The 21,062-nt window shown below is 40.3% G+C and overlaps 1 pseudogene; it reads left to right on the top strand.

Moving 5' to 3' along the window:
* The first annotated feature begins 945 nt into the window (after positions 1 to 945).
* LOC140697040 (small ribosomal subunit protein uS2-like) lies at positions 946 to 1,860 on the top strand (annotated as a pseudogene).
* The last annotated feature ends 19,202 nt before the right edge of the window (positions 1,861 to 21,062 follow it).

The following is a 21,062-nucleotide window of genomic DNA, read 5'->3' as shown; positions in this document are numbered from 1 at the left end:
CAAACATCTGGTAAGTGGCTTTGTAAGAATCAGAACACATACCTGTGTGGTATGAAGTCTATGGTGTCTATTCCAAACATGGAATCTGCCACATCACCTACTTTTGTGATGCTCAGTAAATGTTTTAAATGTAATAATTGGACCCTACTTTGTGGTTACATATACCCAATAGCCACAAAATGGGAACAGTCCAAATCTCCATCAGCTGGTGAATGGAGAAACAAAGTTTAGTATATGAACCAACTACTATCCAGGAATAAAAAGGAGTTAAATACTAATATATGCTACAGCATAAATGAGCTTCGAAAACATTATGTTAAGGAAAATAGCCAGACAACAAGAAGTCACATATTGAATGATTTCATGTATATGAAATGTTCAGAAAAGGAACCTATGGAGATATAAAATCGACCAGTGTTTGCCTGAGGCTAGGTATGGGAATAGGGATTAAGTATAATTGAGCATGAAAAGATCTTTTTGTGGTTATAAAAATGTTTAAAATTGGATGATCATAATGGTTCCATAACTCAGGTAATTTACTAAAAATCATTGAACTGTAATTCAAAATGGATGAATTTAATGGAATGTCAATTAGACCTCAATAGAGCTGTTTAAAAGTATGTAAGATTTATGTTCTATCTTGTCTGTGTCACAGCCCAAGTATAATGTTAATTTAGTTCAACATGCATATTTTTGTTTAAACGGTGATTTTGTGCCCAGAATTTCCCTAGGAGTTCTGAAAATTATAAAAGCAACATTCTCTGTTCTCTGAGGGACTTAAAATATTGGAGAAAAGAGACATGCTGGGAAAACATATAGTAAAAGTTAGCACTAATTAAGATTTTTCACAATCTAAATCTACTGCATCTTTTCCACGCTACCCAGAGAGGGGTCCATTCTGCATTGTTCTGGATTCCCATTGTAACTCAAAGGGAAACTTTCACAATGTCTAGAGCCCTTGACGTCCTGCAAATGAAGCAGGAGGATGTCCTCAAATTCCTTGCAACAAGAACCCACTTAGGTGGCACCAACCTTGACCTCCAAATGAAACAGTACATCTACAAAAGGAAAAGTAATGGCATCTACATCATAAATCTGAAGGGAACCTGGGAGAAACTTCTGTTGGCAGCTGGGGGCATTGTTGCCATTAAAAACCCAGCTGATGTCAGTGTCATATCCTCCAGGAATACTGGCCAGCGAGCTGTGCTGAAGTTTGCTGCTGCCACTGGAACCACGCCTATTGCTGGCTGCTTCACGCCTGGAAACTTCACTAACCAGGTCCAGGCAGCTTTCCGGGAGCCGAGACTTCTGGTGTTTACCAATCCCGGGCTGACCACCAGCCTCTCACCGAGGCATCTTATGTTAACCTGCCTACCATCGCCCTGTGTAACACACACTCCCCTCTGCGCTACGTGGACATTGCCATCTCGCGCAACAACAAGGGAGCTCACTCAGTGGGTCTGATGTGGTGGATGCTCACCTGGGAGGTTCTGCGCATGCGCGGCACCATCTCCCGGGAACACCCGTGGGAGGTCATGCCTGATCTCAATTTCTACAGAGACCCTGCAGAGAGAAAAGGAAGAGCAGGCTGCAGCTGAAAAGGCGGCGACCAAGGAGGAATTTCAGGGTGAATGGATGGCTCCCTCTCCTGAGTTCACTGCTACGTGGCCTGAGGTGGCGGACTGGTCCGAAGGCGCGCAGCTGCCCTCTGTGCCTCTTCGGCAGTTCCCTACTGCGGACTGGAGCGCTCGGCCCGCCCCTGAAGACTGGTCTGCAACTCCCGCTTCTCAGGCCACCGAATGGCTTGCAACAACCACGGAGCGGTCGGAAGCTGTTCATTCCCTCTTAAAAGGGAAATAGCTTGATGGAAAATAAAGTTTCTAAAAATGAAAAATTAAAAAATAAATAAATAAATAAATCTACTGTGAAATTGGTAGTTTAAATTGACTACAAAACCTTCTTTCCAAAGAACAACTGAAATATACACAGGGATCAGCATGGGGGATTTGCTAAAATCAGGGAACAGTGCCTTCCACGTACTCAAATTTAAATCATGATCTCAAAACTGGAACAGGACTGTGAGGTGTCTCAGTGGCAAACCTCTGACTTTGTCCCCAAGAAGAGGGCTGCAGCTCTTGTAAATAAAGGAAATCCTGAAAAGCCTCATTAATGTCTCTGAATTTAGAAGCACAAAGGGATATGCTGCTGGACAAGCAGAAGCCACAAGTCACGTTCCTTTTTTTCCCTTGAGGTCAGAGCAGCCAGACCACTCAGTGAAGGGGCCAGGGAGGGCACCACCACACCGCTCAGGAAGCTCACCTGCTGGGAAGCTTGTTTCTGATGGAAATACTGATTCACTGGAAAAATCACCCTCATATTAGCAGGGCTGCGTCCAGAACGGGAAAGGCACACTTCCAACAGCCCTGGCATTCCTGCAACTAGTAAGGTAGATGAAGTCTGTGATCTATAGCAACTCACTTTGCGTGAAATAGAGGTCAAGTCAGTGGATACACTGAATACACCAAATTTCATGGGAAGCGATTTGCAGGGTATAAATCTTGATAATTCTAGATAAACAACACAAAGATTAGTTCAGCTGAATCTTTTTTATTAGTGTTTGAATAGTATGCATTCTACGAATAATTTTATCTGGCATACGTTTATTCAAATTTTCAAATATATATATTGTTTTGGCCTCCTGTGTACTAAGCAGTGTTCGAGCATGGAAGGTGCAGTAGTGAAGAGGACGTAAAAGGCGTACAGTGCAGTTGGAGAAGAAAAAAATTAAACAAGTGGATTTTTTTAAAGATAGTTTTGAGAAGAGATACGTACCATAAATACAATACTGTATTGAGATAGAGAGTTACTCTTGGGGTGAGCAAAGGCATCTGCTCTAACCAGGATATGGAGGGGAGGAGCCCCTCTGACACTGACTCTGCAGCACCAGGCAGGTAGTGAGCCCCTCTCATGCGCAATTCCCTTTCCTATAAGTAACCAGTATCTTTCTGTCGGGCACTGGGCCCAGCACTGGCACTCATCACCCCATTCACTCCTCACAAGCACCTGTGTGGTAGATACAATCAACACCCACCTTGTAGATATGAGGAAACTGAGGCATAAAAATTAAGACATTTTCCTAAGATCACGCAACTAATGAGTGGTAGATTTAGATATAAAATCCAAGTCTATGATCTCAAGCACTTTGCCACAATGCCCTTTGAAATGTGGATGCACCAACCTTGAAGGGCTCTAGTAAGAATTAAGTGAGAACATAACCTGCACATCATCTGGCACAACGCCTTCCCTGTCGTAGGCGCTCAGCCAGCGACAGGCAGTGTACACAACCTTGGGGGGTTGGGAGACAGTGTCTGAAATGCACAGGGGTCTATCTACAAAATAAAGCTCAACATTCTCCTGAGCTGCATTTAGCAGATTTTACGTATTATAAGTATTCACACTATCATGTTTCTAATGGTTATGGAAAATCAGTTCATTCAGGCAATATACTGAAAGGCTGGGCAGCATATAATAATAAGAAAAAAGTACACCAAGCAGCGTTTGCTACAATTTTTAAATATTTTTTTCATTGTTGACTCTTCCAAGATATTTCTATACTACAATAAGGACAGAGCAGTAAATCCAATTTTACTTACTAGAGAAAAACCTCTCAACTTCTGCAAAAAGGCCCAGCTTTCTTTACAAGGCAGCCTCAGCCAGCTGAGATCACCCCAAGTATTATCTTCGTTGTCCTGAAGTCAATCACTTTCACATCTCGAAGTCAAAACAGTAAAGCCAGACAGTTCTCCTGAGTCCCTGTTCTCACTGTTCATAAAGTGGGAAGATGATTGACTTTTTGGTCACTGATACTGCCTCCTACTGTGACCGGGCTTCCCCACCATCTACTCCAGGAGCACTGGAGGGTGGCAGGGAGGTCAGTGTGAGCCTCACAAAATAGTTCAGCAAGACACCAGGTGGCAGTGCTTCAGCTTTCGTTCTTCATACATGCAAAGTAGTAGAGCCTGATTCTCAAAAAAGGAAAATAGAAAGATTTAGAGAGAGCATTCACAAAGGGGTGACATCTGAGCAAAGACATAAAGGGAGTCAGAGGTACAGCATGTGGATGTTTGAGGGGGTAGCGTTGCAGGAGGAAGAGCAAAGGCAAGGAGCACAGGTCCACATAAGGAAACATGGGTGGAGAGTTTAAGGAACAATATCTCATCCTTTCCTGCAGCCCCTTCTCTCCCCAGCACACCGCCATGTGAGAATCTTGCTACAGCCTTCAGCGCTGTCAACTGGGTAGTGGATGATTTCCTCATCTATTGATCCTGGGGCAATTGGTACCCAGGTTTGGCATCCTCTTTCCTAGTTCCCTTTGGGTTCCAGTTAAAACCAGTAATGTCACCATCACTGAGACATTCCCAGCTGCCTTGTCCTGGGGCAAAGTGCTTTTCCATATGCAAATCTTACACTCTAGGAGCCCATTATGAGGTTACATTCTGGTTGACAGTAACAGTTAGAGATGCTTTTCAAAGTGAGGAACGTTATGTCTCATTTCTCAAAGATACAACAATGGGAACAATAAAACCTATCTCACATACTTTGTGACATTTAAATTAGATAATGAATCTGAAATACGAACTACAGTGCCTGACATATAATGAGCTCAATAAATATCAGCTTTCTTTCTTCTAATAAAGCCTGCCTTTCCTTCAGTGTCCAGGTCTGTGACCTGTTACTAGTTGCTCTTTCCTCCTCATCAGTTCAATGATGGAAGCTTCTAGGAAATTTACTTACTAATCACTTATTTTCCTGGAGACAGTCATCATGTTTTCTTATTCGCTTCCACTCACACTCTCTCAGCTGCGCTGACGCAGTCGGGCTGCTGAGAGGACACAGACGAAGCGCTCAGTTGAGGTTTTACTTTCATTCCCCTGATGAAGGATAATATTAAGGGTTCTGTGTGTTTATTAACTATTGGATATCATATTTCTGAAGAAGATTTCAAGATTTTGCCATTCTTCCTAAATGTTTCCCTTTTTTATTGATGTGAATGAGTTTTTAATATATTCTGCCTTAGAGTTCTTTTTCACAAATGTAGGTTGAAATATAATTTACCTAACTATCCATGGATTTTCCACCCTCTTAGCAGTGACTTTTAATAAATATAATTGTAAAATATACTTTCATGTTCATAAGAAGACAACTTGAAAGTTTTGTTTGTTTGTTGTCTCTAAGCACTTGAGAAATTCCCTTGGTGACTTCTGTTGCTTTGGATGAGAAGTCAGTATCATTCTAAATGATGTTTCCCAGAATACAATATACCAGTTATCCCTGAGTACTGGCAAGATTATTTCCACTTAAACAGACCCTCAGATTTGCCTTTGATGCCTTGCAAACTTCTGCCGAATCCACAGCGGTGCACTTGCAGAATTGCTTATTCAACTTGACTGCATTCCACGTACCATCGCTCCTGAACAAGCAGCTTGTTTTATAGAAAGCCAAGCATCGCAGGGAGTGGAGCTGCTTGCTTATGATCAGAGCGTTCAGAATGGGTAGCGGAAGAGGTCGTTATAAATACCAGCCACAATCATGTAGCCATTTGCACAAACAAGTGCTATGATAGTTGTCAAGTTTTCTTTTTCATTTTGATATCAATGTATTTATGTACACATTAACCACTTTAAACTCTCATCTCCCATTTGCCTGCGTGTAATAAGATGTGCTAACATTCATCAGGCTTTTATCTCATTACATCTCAGGAGTTAAGAAAAAGTTTTCATGGGAGAGTATGACCTCTTTGCAGGAGATGGTTAGCTTGTTTTTGGTTGAATGAGGAATACTTGCATCATATTAGCAGGAAGCATAGTTTTGCTGCTTTATTTGAAAGTAGTGATGCTAAAAAAACTGTACAGAATGATGCCTGGTTAACAAAGAGGTTACTGTAATTGCTTTGTTCTAACTCCATGTAACTATCTGGAAATATATTTCCCAGAATTTGCTTCCCTGTATTGTCCTGAGTTAGGATTGGCCATGAAAGAGACTTGTGCAAGATTTAGAAGGTACTTGTCATGAAGCAGCCATATTTTTCATGCCTTGCTGGCTGGGGCAGGGCCTCAGGCACTGTGGTAGCTCACACGTGTTGCTGCTGGTGTGTTAGCCCAGCTTGTTGACTCACAACTCGTCCACCTCCCACCACACCTCCTCCTCATCTTCTCTTTGTCTTGGACCAAGTGTGCGTGTAGCTGATGGCAAATGACACCCACTGCTCCTGAAGGACACCCACTGTTGTGAGACGGAAGGAGGTGAGACACAGACAGCTTTAGTGTTCCCCTTGTCTGCACTGGTCCTAGTGCGTCCTTACAAGTGACAGCTTGCCCATGCATTTGTCCACATCCAACTTTCCTTCACAAATGTCACTCCAGTTAACTTCAGTGAATTCAGGCTCAACACCAGATGCAAAGATAACAGCTTTATGTAGACTCCTCCACCTGCTCTAGCAATTCCCTGAGTTCTTATTCTTACAGCTAAACCTTCATTCTGTGTGGTTCTGCTTCTCTAATTGTGCCCTAACTGACACGAAGCTCAAGAGGAAAGGATTAAGGAAGTGATTTTCATGATGATTCTAGTTTACCATACCCAGGGTTGTGATATGAGCAACTTTAATTGAAGTTGCTGCCTTAAATTATTATGAGGCAAGGTTTTTAAGTTTAGACAACTTTACACATATTCTGCATGATTGCTTTGAAGTCGAAAATTCAAGACTGAGTATATATTAGTACAATGTTCCAGTGGACACCTGTTTCCAAATGACATAAAAGGAGCTTTTATTAAGAATTCAGTCTTTCTGATCCGGACCGCAGACCACACACATCCACAGGGCTGCTGTGTCTTGTCTGGGGGCTGCAGGTGTGCATCTTGGCTTGGCTCCTGGAGCAGGGAGCTCTCTCTTACTGCGCTCTGGGGTTTTTGTTCAGCTCGTACTATTACTTCAAGCACTGTGCCTTCTCTGAGAGCACAGAAGTACTTGGCAGAATCTTTCAGCAGTAAGTTTGAGATGGTGAGGCTGAGGTATTTTTCTGCTTTCCGGAAGTTTACAGAGTAGCGGCCTCTCTTGGCATTCCCGCTAGATGAACCCTGATGAATAAGGAAAGTCATCTCTCCACTGGCAGACTGCTTGTACCAAAAAATATAGTATATGCTATCACTTGTTTCATACCGACAGTTCAGGGTGACTGTCTCCCCCACGTGAGAGGATACGGCTGGCTGGTCTTGAGTAACTGTCTGGGCCACTCCTGATCCTGTGGGAAAAATGAGAAAACAGAGCTGAAGTCATGAGTAGAATAATGTAGGAATGAGGCTAATTTAGGTCCCAAAGAAAAGCCAAATTGCATCACAATCTGCTTGCTTTTCTCCAATCTTCCTTTCCTCCCCAAGTCCCTGTGAGGTACCACGTGCAATCCTTTCATCCTGAACATTCCCACCCATGTTTGGAACCATCCTTACCCGAGAAGATGAGGGCCAGGAAGACCCCGAGCAGGCTGGAGAGCGGCATGAGGCATGGGCTCCGCTGCACAGATATGTTTAGTTCTGCCTGAGCTGAGAGCTCTGTGTATCTGAGTCCCTGTCAGCACATGCGCATGGTACCTGGGTTCCGATGTGCCACCCCCAAACAGGAAGGAGGGTGAGTGCTGTTCATAGACCACGTGGTCTGTGTGCACAGCTGGGAATAACGTGGCTCACCACAAACCTTCACTTTGTCTACTGGTCTTTCCCCGGTCATTAAGTTAGGCAGTACCTGAAAAGGGGCATGGGAAAAGCAGTTCGTATGAAAGGTTTGAGCTGAGGGGAACTGCAGATTAAACAAGTTGACATATATTGATCATTTTCAGCAGAATAATTTTGCCAGCTTGTTTGAAATAGAATTTAGTATAGCCTCTGAACTCTTCTTGTAAACTACTTCCTGGCCATTTATTTAGCTTACACTTACTTTTCTCCATCCAGAACCTACTGACTCTTTTTAAAAACTCACAGACCTTTGCCATCGTGGTGAAAGGCATCTTATCCCCAATAATTAACATATCTCTTCCTTCCTTACTTGATTCTAGGGCTCTACTTATGGTTTTCAATAAATAGTTTCTTTAGCATCATGTGATTTAAAAAACAGTCCTTCTGACTTTCAGAATCTATTCAGTTGCTTGGGTTTTGTAAAGTTCCAACAAGAATAACATCTTGTTTCTTTTGCAATCTGACATTGAGTCTTATTTATCAGATTTTGAAGAGTTTCAGGCTTTTCAGTCCTCTTCCCTCCACAAGCAGAACTGGACGTATTACACCATGTGTCCAAGAATTGTCCTAAAGTCACATTTTCTATCCCATTGCTCCAAAGTGTTCAGTCTCACTTGTTAGTGACTGGTAAGTTTTCTCTTTGTAAAATAAAGTGAAGAAGCATGTCAGATCTTTCTGAGGCCCAGTGCTATAACACACTCCTGCAGAATGTGGTATCTACGGTCTGCAAACACTCAGTGTGTGTCAACAGCACAGAGCTGGTGACTGAAGTTTTTATGTTACATGTCATGTAGAATGTAGCTGTCAACCTTCCATGTGGTTTCATTGTTTCAATGGATAGATTAACATAAAGGACCAAAGGGAAACAAACAACTAGAAGAGAAAGTACAGACAGAGTGTCTAGAAAAGTGCCTGTTCTTTGCTTTTAAGTTCAAATATTGAAAGAGAGTTTGTATTTAGTTGAGACGTCTCGTCTTCTGGCCCATTTCATCTCTGAGTCCTGACATGCAGCTGATGCCCTGGTGTGAAATTAGTTGTAACCAAGCAGAGGAGACCAGGAATGCCCTCAACAGCCTGGGGAGCAGCATGATGTTCTATGTGTAACACATATATTTATATGTAATAATTATACATGTCACATATATATATTTATGCTGGAAAAGTTGATATTGATAAAATATTATTAAAATAATCCTACTCTGATGTGTCAATTTTTATATGCACTTTTTTTTTGATATATAGCTTTAGGAAATTTTATCACATGTATGGGTTCTGGTAACCACCACTAATATGAAACACAACTGTTCCATCACCCTAAAGAACTTGCCTTTTCACACACTCCCCACCCCTGCAACCCCTGCAAACTCCTGGAAACAACTGATTGCTTTCTTGCCTCTGTATTTTTCCCTTTTGAGAATGTTGTATGGGTAACATCGTACATTATGTATGGAATCATAATAATCCAATGAGTGCAATCACACACTATGTAGCCTCCTGAGTGTGACTTTTTCACTCAGCACAACACCCTTGGGATCCACCTAGTTTACCGCACATGGCAATAGTCTGTTCCTTTCAGTCACTACAGACTTGTGATTCCTCAGCTTATGATTACGGTCAGAAAGCCACGTGCATTCTGTAGACACCATACTTTGATTCTGGATTTTGATCTTTTCCAAGCTAGTGACATGTGGTGTGATATTCTCTGCTGATGCTGGGCAGGGACACCAAGCTGAGCGCCCAGCCAGCCCCGGGATCGCCAGGGTGAAACAATCCATGGTACACTTAGAGCCATTCTGTACCCACTCAACCATTCTGTTCTTCACTTTCAGCACAGTGCCCAATAAATTACATGAGATTTTCAACACTTTAGTATAAAATAGACCTTGTGTTAGATGATTTTTCTCAATAGGAGGATAATGTAAGTGTTGTGCACATTTAAAGGAGGCCAGGCTAGGCTAAACTGTGATGTTGCATAGTTTTGTGTATTAAATGCATTTTTGACTTATGATATTTTCAACTTACAATGGTTTATTGGGATCTAACTCCATCATAAGTTGAGGAAGATCTACAAGTAATATCTCACTGTGTGGATGCACTAAAGTATATTTATCCATTTATCTAATTCAAAATATTTCGGTGGCTTCTAGTTTGGGGCCATCCCAAATATAGCTACCATGAATATTCATGTACAGATCTCTGTGTGATCAGAAGTCTTTCATTCTTCACATATAAATACACAGAATTGCGATTGCTGGGCCGTAAGGTAAGCGGATGTTTAACTTAATGTGAAACTGTTGAACTGTTTTCCAGAATGACTGGACCACTCACCCACCAGCAATGTATGAGTGATTCAATTTCCTGCAACCTTGCCAAGACTTGGCATTGTCAGTATGTTTTATTTTAGCCCTTCTGATAGATGTGGAGTGGCTCGCTGTGGCTTTAATTTGTGCTTCTTTAGCGGCTAATGATGTTGAACATTTGTTCATGTTCTTATTTATTGGTTTATTTTCCTATCACATATGTTCTGTGATGAAGTGTCTTTGTAAGTCCTCTGTTCATTTCATACCTGGGCTGCTTGTCTCTTCCTGCTGAGTTTAGAGAATTCATCATATTCTGAATACCAGACCTTTGATAAACATATGTTTTACAAATATTTCCTGCCAATCTGTAGTTTGTCTTTTTCACTCTCTTAATAATGTCTTTCACAGAGCAAACATTTTTAATTTTGAAGAAATCTAATTTATTTATTTTTTAATGGAGTGTGCGTTTGGTATCACGTCTAAAACTATTTCGTCTAGCGTGAAGCCATAAAACTTTTCTTAGGCTCTTACCTAAAGGATTTATAGTTTTACATTTTACACTTGGATGCATGATCCATTTTGAGGCTGTCCTCAAATTTTTCTAACAAGTGTTACATTTACCCCAAATTTCAGTTATTTGTGTATGAATATCCAATTGTTGCAGCATCATTTGCTGATCTGACCACTTTTCCTTCATTGAATTGTCTTTCCACCTTGTCAAAAAAACAGGTTTCCTCACTTGTGTGGGTCTGCTTCTGTATTCTTATTCACTGGAATAAAATTGTTAATAATACACTTTTATTATCTTTTAGCATTATAGAATTTGTATATGATTTTCTTTTTCATTCCTTATATTTGTATTTTGTATTGTCTTTTATTCCATTGATAACTCCGTTGATAATTCTAGCCAGAATTATATCAATTTTATTAATCATTTTAAAATAATTAACTTGGCACTTCATGAATATCTCTATAGTATGCTTTAGGGTTCACCAATTTGAATTTTTAATTTTTTTTTCTTTTAGATTATGTTGGGTTTAATTTGTTCTTCTTTTTCTGTCTTCTTTTGGTGTGCAACCCTTTTTCATTGATAATAATATAAGTACTTAAAAGATAAATATGCTTTTACCTAGTATTTTAGCCGTGTCTCATATATACTTATTTGTATGTGTTTTCACTATATCTTCTTTCTAAATATTTTCTAATAGCCATTGTAATCACTTCTTTAATTAATGGGTTATTTTAAAACTTCGTGTCTAAATTCCAAGTATTTGGGAGTTTCTAGAGAGAATTTTTTGTGATTGATTTTCTAAATCAATATCACTTTTGGTCAAGGTAGAAATTCTGCATAACTTTAGTTTTTTAAAATGTACTAAGATTTTTGTATGGACTAACGGAGTATGTGTGTGTCTGTGTGTGTGAATATTTCATCTACACATCAGGGTTTGGATGGAGTCCCGGCTGCAGGTTTGGGTACAGGCTGCAGGTGCCTGGGGAGCTCTGTGCATTTGCTGCACAGAAGTAGGTGGCTGCGTCTCCAGGCTGGGAGTCCTTGATGTGCAATGAGAAGTGTTTGGCACTTTTATTGGAGGAAACTGTGAATCTTCCATCTTCCTTTTTATTCCCACCTGAACTTTTGGCTATCAAGAATTCAGGGCCTTGACCAGGGTATTGCCGGTACCATGGGAATTAGTCAAATGCGTCATTCTCATAAGTACAGTTCAGAACTGAAATTGCTCCTTCGTAGACTACCAGGGGCTGAGGGCTCTGTTTCACCTGCTGTTGCTCACTTTTTACATTCTGTTGTCCACTCACCCCTGAACAAAAAGAAAAAAGTCGTTAGGTTCACAAATTCATATTTCTGTCTTAAAGTTTCTACCTGCATGAATTTGTCCACACCCCCATTTCTCATTCCTGCAAATTTATGACATAGCCTAGAGTTTCTCTTCCATAACTCACAGCTTACTTGAAGCCACAGAATTAAAAATAATGCTCCCAGAAACTTGTCCATTTTTCCAGGCACCAAAGCTCAGTGACAGCGCAGGTGGGCCTCTGGTCCTCTCAGCCAGCGAGGAAGCTGACTTTAAGTTCTCGTTTCAATTTTTTTCAACGGGCTCCACCCTCTCACAAGTGCTTTCACTTAGAACTATTTTCCTCAAAGCAAGCATTTCCTTATTTTGCTCTTACTTAGAAAAGCAGAAAATTACATTCATTGGGAATCAGAAATCCCATCCTTACACATGGATAAAGATCAGTTTCAAATTTCCCTCCTCCATTCCTCAGCTTCCGTTTCTTCACATCTAGAATATTAAAATAATGCACCAGAACAGCTTGAAGTGTTAATAGGAGTAACACTATTTTACAACAGGGAAAAAACGGAATCCCACAAATTCACAAGATCAGCTTGTAGAGAGGCATTTCTCTTTTATTATAAATACTCATTACAGTTCATTGAGGACACACAAGGGGCACAATATAGCATTATAAGCGAAGGCCATGGATCAGGACAGAGAGAATATATAGTTCTTTTGCCCTCAGGGAACTTAAGTTTTATTTCCATCTTACAGATGTGTCCAGATTTTATTCCACCCTAAGAAAAGACAAAATATAATTAAATCACTTTCAATTTTTTTATATTTTTTTCTATAATGTGTATACCAAGCAAAGGAAATATTTCTAATAATATATATGGAGAAAAGAAATTAAGAAGTACTAGAATTATCTGTTCTGGAAGAGTTTTCTTTTCCAAATGGATAGAAGATCGAAAAATTCTGCTGACTTTGGAAGATATGGGGCCATGAAGAAATTCAAGAATACAACATTTTTGGTAGATCTTAGGAATACATTCAGGAATATAACATTTTGGTAGTTCTTATTCTGAGTTTGAACAAACATTTAACATTTTGTTCACACTTTATCCTCATAGGCAAGATATAAAACTGTGAGGAATCAGTTTGGCTTTCGATGTTAACACAACAGAATATAGAGGTAGAAATTGAGGATAATTACAAAGCAGCCCTAAAAATAGCACTGATCTGCATTATAAATAATAGAAGTTAAAAGAAATAGGGAGCACATTTTTCCCCCGAAGCACAGAGAGAATGTGATGTTTCTGTTTTTGATGTCATCTCAAATCCTGCTAAAGTAAAACATCATCATGGTCCAACAGGAGACAATGGTCAGAGCGCCCACCCCTCAGGCTAACCCCATTCTACCCCTGCACTCGGAGGGAACTGGGCATTGTTTGCTAAACTTCTGATATGTTTTCTTTTTCATTTATTCATTCATTAATGCATATCTGCAATATATATATACTGACTGCTACGAAGCGCCTACTAAATGGTCAATACATTGGTCTCATTCCCCAAATTGACATGATCCTAGTCTTCAGTCAGCTGAGTCCCAATACTTAAGTATATTCAGATAAAAGCTACTAAAGTGAAATGCATATCTATATGATGTGACAAAGAAAACTGTAACGAGCTCTGCTTCTGGGCTCAGACAGAGAATGTTTCTGATGGAGGGGGTGCTTGAGCTGGGACTTACACCACTATTACATTTCCCGGTAAAGAGAAATGGGGTAAGAGAATTCTGGGCGCAGATTCACTCAGTAGCTAAGGGACTGTACTGAATCTGAGTGAAAACATTATACATTTATGTTAGAGAATTTATTTTGGTCTTCATCTTGAAGAACAACTTGTATTATTCAAAAAGTGTTGATTTCCATAGTCATCTTTTTAAAAATATAAGGCTAGAACATACACAAATACTATTTAGGTAGACGGATGGATACACACATACACACATACATTCACATACGTGATCGATAGATGTAAATTGAAGGAAAATAGGAGATAGTAATTTGTTAGATTTTCAAAGAATAATTTCTGGTTATTTGCATAATATTCTACATCTGTGTGTGGGACACAGTCTTCTCCGAAGCGGCATTGCCCCTTGGTGGCCATAGAGAGAAGTTACATTGAAACATCATCCACAGCTTCTTAAAAATTCATGTTCATCAACCATGCGTGAATCAGAGCAATGAAATAAGTGACTGAGTCTTCTTCCACCAATCATTTCCTTAGACAGAAGATTAGCCCTTGTTGAGAAATTGGTCCTCAGGCAGAATCACTGCATAGGGCCATCTTTCTTCCCATAATATCAACATCAGCTCAAAAGAGCCCTTCACACTGAAGAGAACATGAATCTAAATAGTTTTTAAATTAGACAGTTTTTGTCCCTTTTTGTCAACAATTGAAATAGTTATCTTTTTATTTTTAGCCAACATAAAGGGTTATAGTTATCTCGTTGTGGTAGTAATTTGAATTTCCCTGATGGCTAAAGATGTTGAACAGGGGTTTGCAAACTTTTACCATAGTAGGTAGAACACTAAATATTTTTGGTTTTGCAGGCCATTCAGTCTGGGTTGCGACTACTAGACTCTGCCATTTGCAGCATGAAAGAAGCCATTGATAATACATTTTAAAAATGGGAATTGCTATGTTCCAATAAAATTTTATTTACAGAAATAGGTGCCTGGATGGATTTGGCTCATGGGACATATTTCATTGATTCTTGCTGTAGAGTATATATCTTTTATAAAGATTCTGATTAAATATTTTGCTCATTTTTAAACTGGGTAACATGTCATTTATTGAGACTTTTAAAATGATGTGTTCTTGATGCAATGAGCACTCTCATTGCCATGTGGACAAAATCACCTTAAAATAATCCTTAACTGCTTGAAAAGGCTGACTTTGAAACCCGTGGCTTAGAGGAGTACCGAGCAGCAACATCACTATTCTGACAGGAATGAGCTACAAAGTGAAATTCATTTTCCAATCATCATAAAGGATGATGGAATAAGCTGTGATATCATGTCAACTACTTTTGCTGATGTTACATTTCAAATAAAAACAGACGTCCTTGATGTTAGGTTTGTTCTGAGTGTAGAAGAAAAACAATTCTTTTTAAGTTATCCATCTCTTCGCTGTTGTAGATAGTATTGTTATCAACAATGGGGTGCATGTATGTTTTGATTTAGAGTTTTCTCTGGATATATGCCCAGGAGTGGGATTGCTGGATCATATGCTAACTCTTCAGTTTTTTCAAGGAATCTATACTGTTTTCCATATTGGCTATTTATAGTATGCAAGATATGGAAGCAACCTAAATGTACATCAACAGATGACTGGATACAGAAGCAGTGGTATATTTATACAATGGAATACTACTCTGCCATAAAAAAGAATAAAATAATGCCAATTTCAGCAACATGGATGGACCTGGAGATTGTCATTCTAAGTGAAGTCAGCCATGAAGAGAAACAAAAATACCATATGATATCACTTATATGTGGTATCTAAAAAAAAAAAAGAAGGGACATTATGAACTCATCTATCAAATAGAAACAGACTTGCAGACTTAGTGAACAATCTTATGGTTATCAGGAAAAGGGAGTGGGAGGGGATAAATTTGGGAGTTTGAGATTTACAAATGTTAGCCACTATATATAAACATAGATTTTAAAAAAAGTTTCTATTAGTACATATATATAAACTAAAAAAAAAGTGTAGTATATTGTATATATGAATTTACATGTAATATAATGGATATGTGCAGTCAAATTTTAATAACTGAACCTAATAAAACTGAAAAAGGAAAAAAGTTACTTTTGTATAGCACAGGAAACTATGTTCAATATCTTGTAACAACCTTTAATGGAAAAATAATATGAAAAAATAATATGCATCTATATGCGTGACTGGGATACTGTGCTGTACACCAGAGACAGACACACTGTAACTGACTGGACTTCAACAACAAAAAAAGCTGTGTCAGTATAGGTGAGGACTAACAAGCCCTACAAATGAGTGTGGGGCCTCACGGTGAGACTGTGGCTGGAGGGGGCCGAGCCCGCTGAGGGTTTGTGTTCAGGCTGCAGGTGCCCGGGGAGCACTGTGCTCACAGCACAGAAGTAAGTGGCTGAGTCTGTGGTCTGGGAAGAGGAAACGTTCAAGGCGCTGCGGCGTTCTTGCGTGTCTGTCGTGGCACTGAATCTTCCATCGCGCTTCGTCCCTGAAGCAACGGAAAACAGGTGGATGAGGCGGCCCCCGGGGTTCTGACGATACCAGTTCAGATTGGACACAGTGGTGGAAAACTTGCACCACAGCGTGGAGGGGGCTCCCTCCTGGAGACTCAGGACTGGAGGACTCTGCTCCACATCCTCCCCTGTCACACCTGATGAGAAACAGAGAAACAGTCACAGGTGAGGGTAACTAGCTCCTACAAAATCCTGAAAGTGCCGTCAGGGATGATGAGAAGACTAGAAAGTCTGCAAGACTCCTCAGCTCCCCTCCCTCCCCCCACAACTATACTGCAGCTGCTCAGTCCTGCAGATTCCCTGCGGGGCAGCCCCAACTCACAGCAAACCTGGGCACACAGAAGCCCCAGCACAGCGCCCACCAGCCTCTTCATGACGCCTCGCCTTCTTGCCGGGATGTTTTCAGCGTATGATACATAACTCCACTCCTGGGTGATGAGTGTCATGACTTGTTCTGGAACTGTTCCTGCTCCTCCAACCTGTCAGCTCACCCAGTGAACCCTGCTCAGGGGACGCTCTGTGACAGGAAGCCCCACCCTCTTCCATCAAGTGAACTGAGAAAGGGCTGGAAAGGGGTAGATTGAGAGCGAGGAGGAAAGGGTGACTTTCTGTGGTTTAGACACAATGTTGAACCTGGGAAATGAAATTTCAGATTTGCTCCTGATATTAAAAAAAGCTTTGGTAATAAAAGTGAAAAAAATCAGCAAAGTCTAATATCTAGTCTTTGAAACTTTCCTTCTTTTGTTTTGTTTATATGAGTCTCTGTTTGATCCAGGAGTCTCTTCTGAGAGATACAGGTAAAAAATAATGACATAGATAAAGATAAAAACAATGACAATGAAGATATACCCTTTACAATCATAAAATCCTAGTGTTTGAATCAGAGAATCAAACGGAGCTATTAATTGAAAAGAGTCTTCAGCAGGAAGCAGATTTCCTCTCATGTGCTGGTAAGGGCTTAGTTTTTCCTCACACACAATATTCTCCCGTCTTTACTATTACTAGCTTACAATTGTGCTTCAAAATTTCTCAAGCCTTTTGTTGAAAAGCAAAATTCAACTGAGTAAATATGAAGATGTAACTGATTTATTAGGCAATTGATTAATCGGGCAGCTTCCCATCCCATCCAGCAGCTAGAAGGATGCTCTGGGGGCTACAAGGTAGAAGGTTTTTACAGAAAGCAGGATGCTGCAAGGGATGTGTTAGAAAAAGAAAAGAAAGGATGGTTTTTAGGCCTTCTTTCGAGGGAGGGTGAAGGTTTTCTCATGCAGATGGCCTCCTCTTCCTCTGGAGGATGGGGAGTGCCCATGGGACATACTACATCTGTAGTGTTAATTGGAAAATTTCTACCGACTGATTAAGATTACATTTCTGGGGAAAAGTGACACTGCATTTGGGTGAGATGTTAAGTCCAGGTTTGGTATCATGGGCTTTTAGCACAACTGACACCATTTTGAGTCTGTGGCTTTCATTTTAACACTTTCAACAACTATTCTCCACTAGATGCCCTAAGGCAGGCCCTCGGTTTAAGAAAAGCTTACAGTGCCCCCTAGAGGCTAAAACCTTAAGAAAAGAATACTTCTGTTAGGAAACCAAACTTGAGTTCCCTCACCCAGTGGGCAGCAAATCCAAGCTACTGACAGGGGATTGTGGTGAAAGAACGTGCAGCATTTATTTGCAGGGTGGCAGCCAAGGAGAATGGGCAGCTCATGCTTAAAAACCCGAAACTCCCTGATGGCTTTCAGGGAAGAGTTTTTCAAGGCAACATTTGGAGCGAAGTGGAAAAGCTTATGGCCTTTCTTCTGACTGGCTGATGGTGAGGTAGCAGGGAGATGTTTCAGGAATCTTAATCATCAGCCTTCTGAGTCCAGCCAGCCTGGAGTCCAGCTGCTAGTGGTCAGCATACAGTCACCACCTTCTGCGTGGTGGGGGCCTCAGTTTGGGGAGAATAACTCAAGGATCTGTGTCAGATTTTTGTGTATATCCCTTGATGAGAGACTGGGACTCTGCTTTATTGCTGAACTATTGTTTCTTGACTGCTTTCTCTTTGTTTCTGCGTTCCCTCACTTCCTAATTAGTAACTGCTTGGGTCTTTTTTAGAACTCAGGAAAGGCCTAGCAGACTACAGCCTTTTTTTTTTTTAATAAAAAAAAAACAAGAATACACTATACTTCAATTAAAAAGAAAAAAGGAAACTAGGGACTTGGAGGGGCTTTTGTACCCAGAATGGTCCTGCAGGGTCCTGCTCGGTCGCACTTCTCACTCAGCAGATACCCACAGCACAGCCCGGCTGTCTTTCTCTAGGACTGTACCTGTGAGTTAATGTGGCACTACAGAAGTATCCGCAAGGATGGAGAGTACCACGGGTAGGACCATAAGTCCCCACAGTGCCTTTTTATGAAAATAAATTATTTTACACAATAGAATTTCATGTAGTGATATAAAAATAATCCATTTAATTCTTACTTATGAACTTATAAAAATGAGCCCTCCAATGTGATTCAGTCAGTTTAGCCATATATTTAAGTCTGTCTACGACCTAAGAAAATGCAAAAATGAATTAGAATTGTACCCTGCCGAGGGCTTCTGATATAGTGGGAGAGACAAATAATTCTGTAAATATAATAAAGGCTTAGAGGATGGCAGAGTAAAAGAAAGCCATAAATACTACATGAACATCAAGGCTGTAACAATTACTTCCGGACTGTATTACAGGAGACCGCTCAGTGGATGACAGGCTATGATATGCCTTCTGTTCAAGTGACAACAGTGGACAGTAACAAAGTGAGAATGGGTGATCTTTGAAAGGGGCTTGTTTATTTTGTTTGGGGATTGGGGGTAATTAGATTTACTTATTTATTATTTACCTATTTATTTTAGAAAAGGTGCTGGGATTGAACCCAGAACCTTGTGCATGTCAAGCATGTGCTCTTCCGCTTGAGCTATACCCTCCTCGCTTGTTCATTTTAAATACGAGGAACAGGGAAGACGAGCAAGTATGTGGACAGTACCACCCATCACACACACACACACACACACACACAAATAAGCGTACTAAAGAACACGGGGTATGTCTGTCACTTAGTCTGGGCACAATCTGTAACCTTAAACAACTACTAACACCATTCAGGTTCAAGGAAAATGCTTATACACGTACCATAACGGTTGTCCTTGAAATTGCATTTGAATACCTGAAAATTTGTGGATTGTGCTGATGCTGACATAGAAGGCCAAATCTTACTTGGAATTTGGGTGAATTTTAGGGAAGAGAAAACAAAAAAGAATTATCCAACCTAACTGTTCCTCTCAGATGTCACGGACGCAGTGGATTCTTTCATGACGAAAGTGTTTCCCAGGAGTGCTGAGGATCCATTATTTAAATTCTCTTGTGTTCTTGTCTGTGGTTCTGAAGGGTGCTCATAAGTCAGCACAGTATTCACAGCAGTTGCTCATGTTGCTGGGACGCTCTGCTGTATTAAGCATTATTACTATTAAATTATACATATTTACTCTAAACTGAACCTGCCTAAAGAGCGATATTTGCTTTAACAGCCAGAAGGGCATTGAAACTAGAGTTTTAAATGGCTTAATTTGTATTAAAAATCTGTAACTTTAAAATAAATTTTAAATAAAATTTCAGTTTTAAGTATATTTAAAAATCTGCTTGTTACTATTATTATTTGTATCTTGTTTTTGGCTTTAGTAGATTATTTTAAAGGAAAAATAAATTTTTGAAAACATATGAAAATAATCTTAGTTTGTGCCCATGCCTCAGACTTTATAAACAACAATGATTCTCTGTAGAATGGTTTGGGTGTCAAAGCGATGGAAAATGAGGGCCTGTATATTTCACTGAAGTAAGAAGTGAACTGATCTGCAGACATGGAAGCTCAGGAGGACAGTTCAAGAATATTGCAAATGTTTAGTGAAGAGACTGTGAGAGATAGTGCAGAAAAATAAGTAAAGATGATTGAGAAATCACTAATTATTACTGGCCCCCCTGTGGCTTTTAAAGAATCGAATTAAGAGAGAGAAAAAGGGTAGAGGTAGCCTGGCTGAGTCTGACATAGAAAGGATGGGACACTCAGAATCACCAATCCCCATGCTCCACGTGGAACTTTGGGGTGACATAGTATGTAACTTAGAGCGATTGTTACTTGGGTCCACTGGGTAAAGAATTTTTTCCTTCATACTATATTGTCTTGGAGAGGTCCTCTCATATACATCCTTAAATGCGAGCTCTAATTAAGTGCATCAGCCCCAAATGCTTTAGTCAAAGAGCTAAAGTCCTTTAAGGAAAGAAGCCTAACAGAATGCCTGTAAAATAGTCTGGAGATAATACAGTTAGAAATAAACAACTGTCCTGGGTTTTCTGATAGCTTGTGAGACGAGAGTAATGCTGTAAAGCAAATTCTCTGACTTGCCTTATACCAACTCACATGGCCCACCTCAAGCCATCTCAGCCCATCACTATTTCAAACAACATGGGAGCAAGTAGCTCCTTCCAGCTTGTTGAAGATCAGACAGCCTCATTCCCTCTGGAATCCTGACTCTAGAGGATAAAAATTCCAAGCTTCAGGAAACTCTCCTTTGCAAAATGGAAAAAGAAAAGAAACAAGAAAGGGAAAGCAAGGGAAGAAAAAAGAAGAGATAAGGAAAGATGAAAATGAAAAGAATCTGAGATGCCCATAGGAACAAAACACTTCCCAGATTCTGTATTCTCTATGCTGTTTGCCCTCACAGACTATGCTCAGGATGAGCCCCTGAGTCTTTCAGGCTACAACGTCTCAGGAGGTTTGTGTTCAGCTCCCCCGCAGACTCAGGCACTGTGTCACCCAGAACACAGAAGTACTCTGCCGAGTCGCTCCAGTGGG

This window comes from Vicugna pacos, chromosome 6, assembly GCF_048564905.1.
Source record: "Vicugna pacos chromosome 6, VicPac4, whole genome shotgun sequence".
NCBI classification, from domain to species: Eukaryota; Metazoa; Chordata; class Mammalia; order Artiodactyla; family Camelidae; genus Vicugna; species Vicugna pacos.
This window is presented reverse-complemented; position numbering and strand designations above follow the sequence as displayed.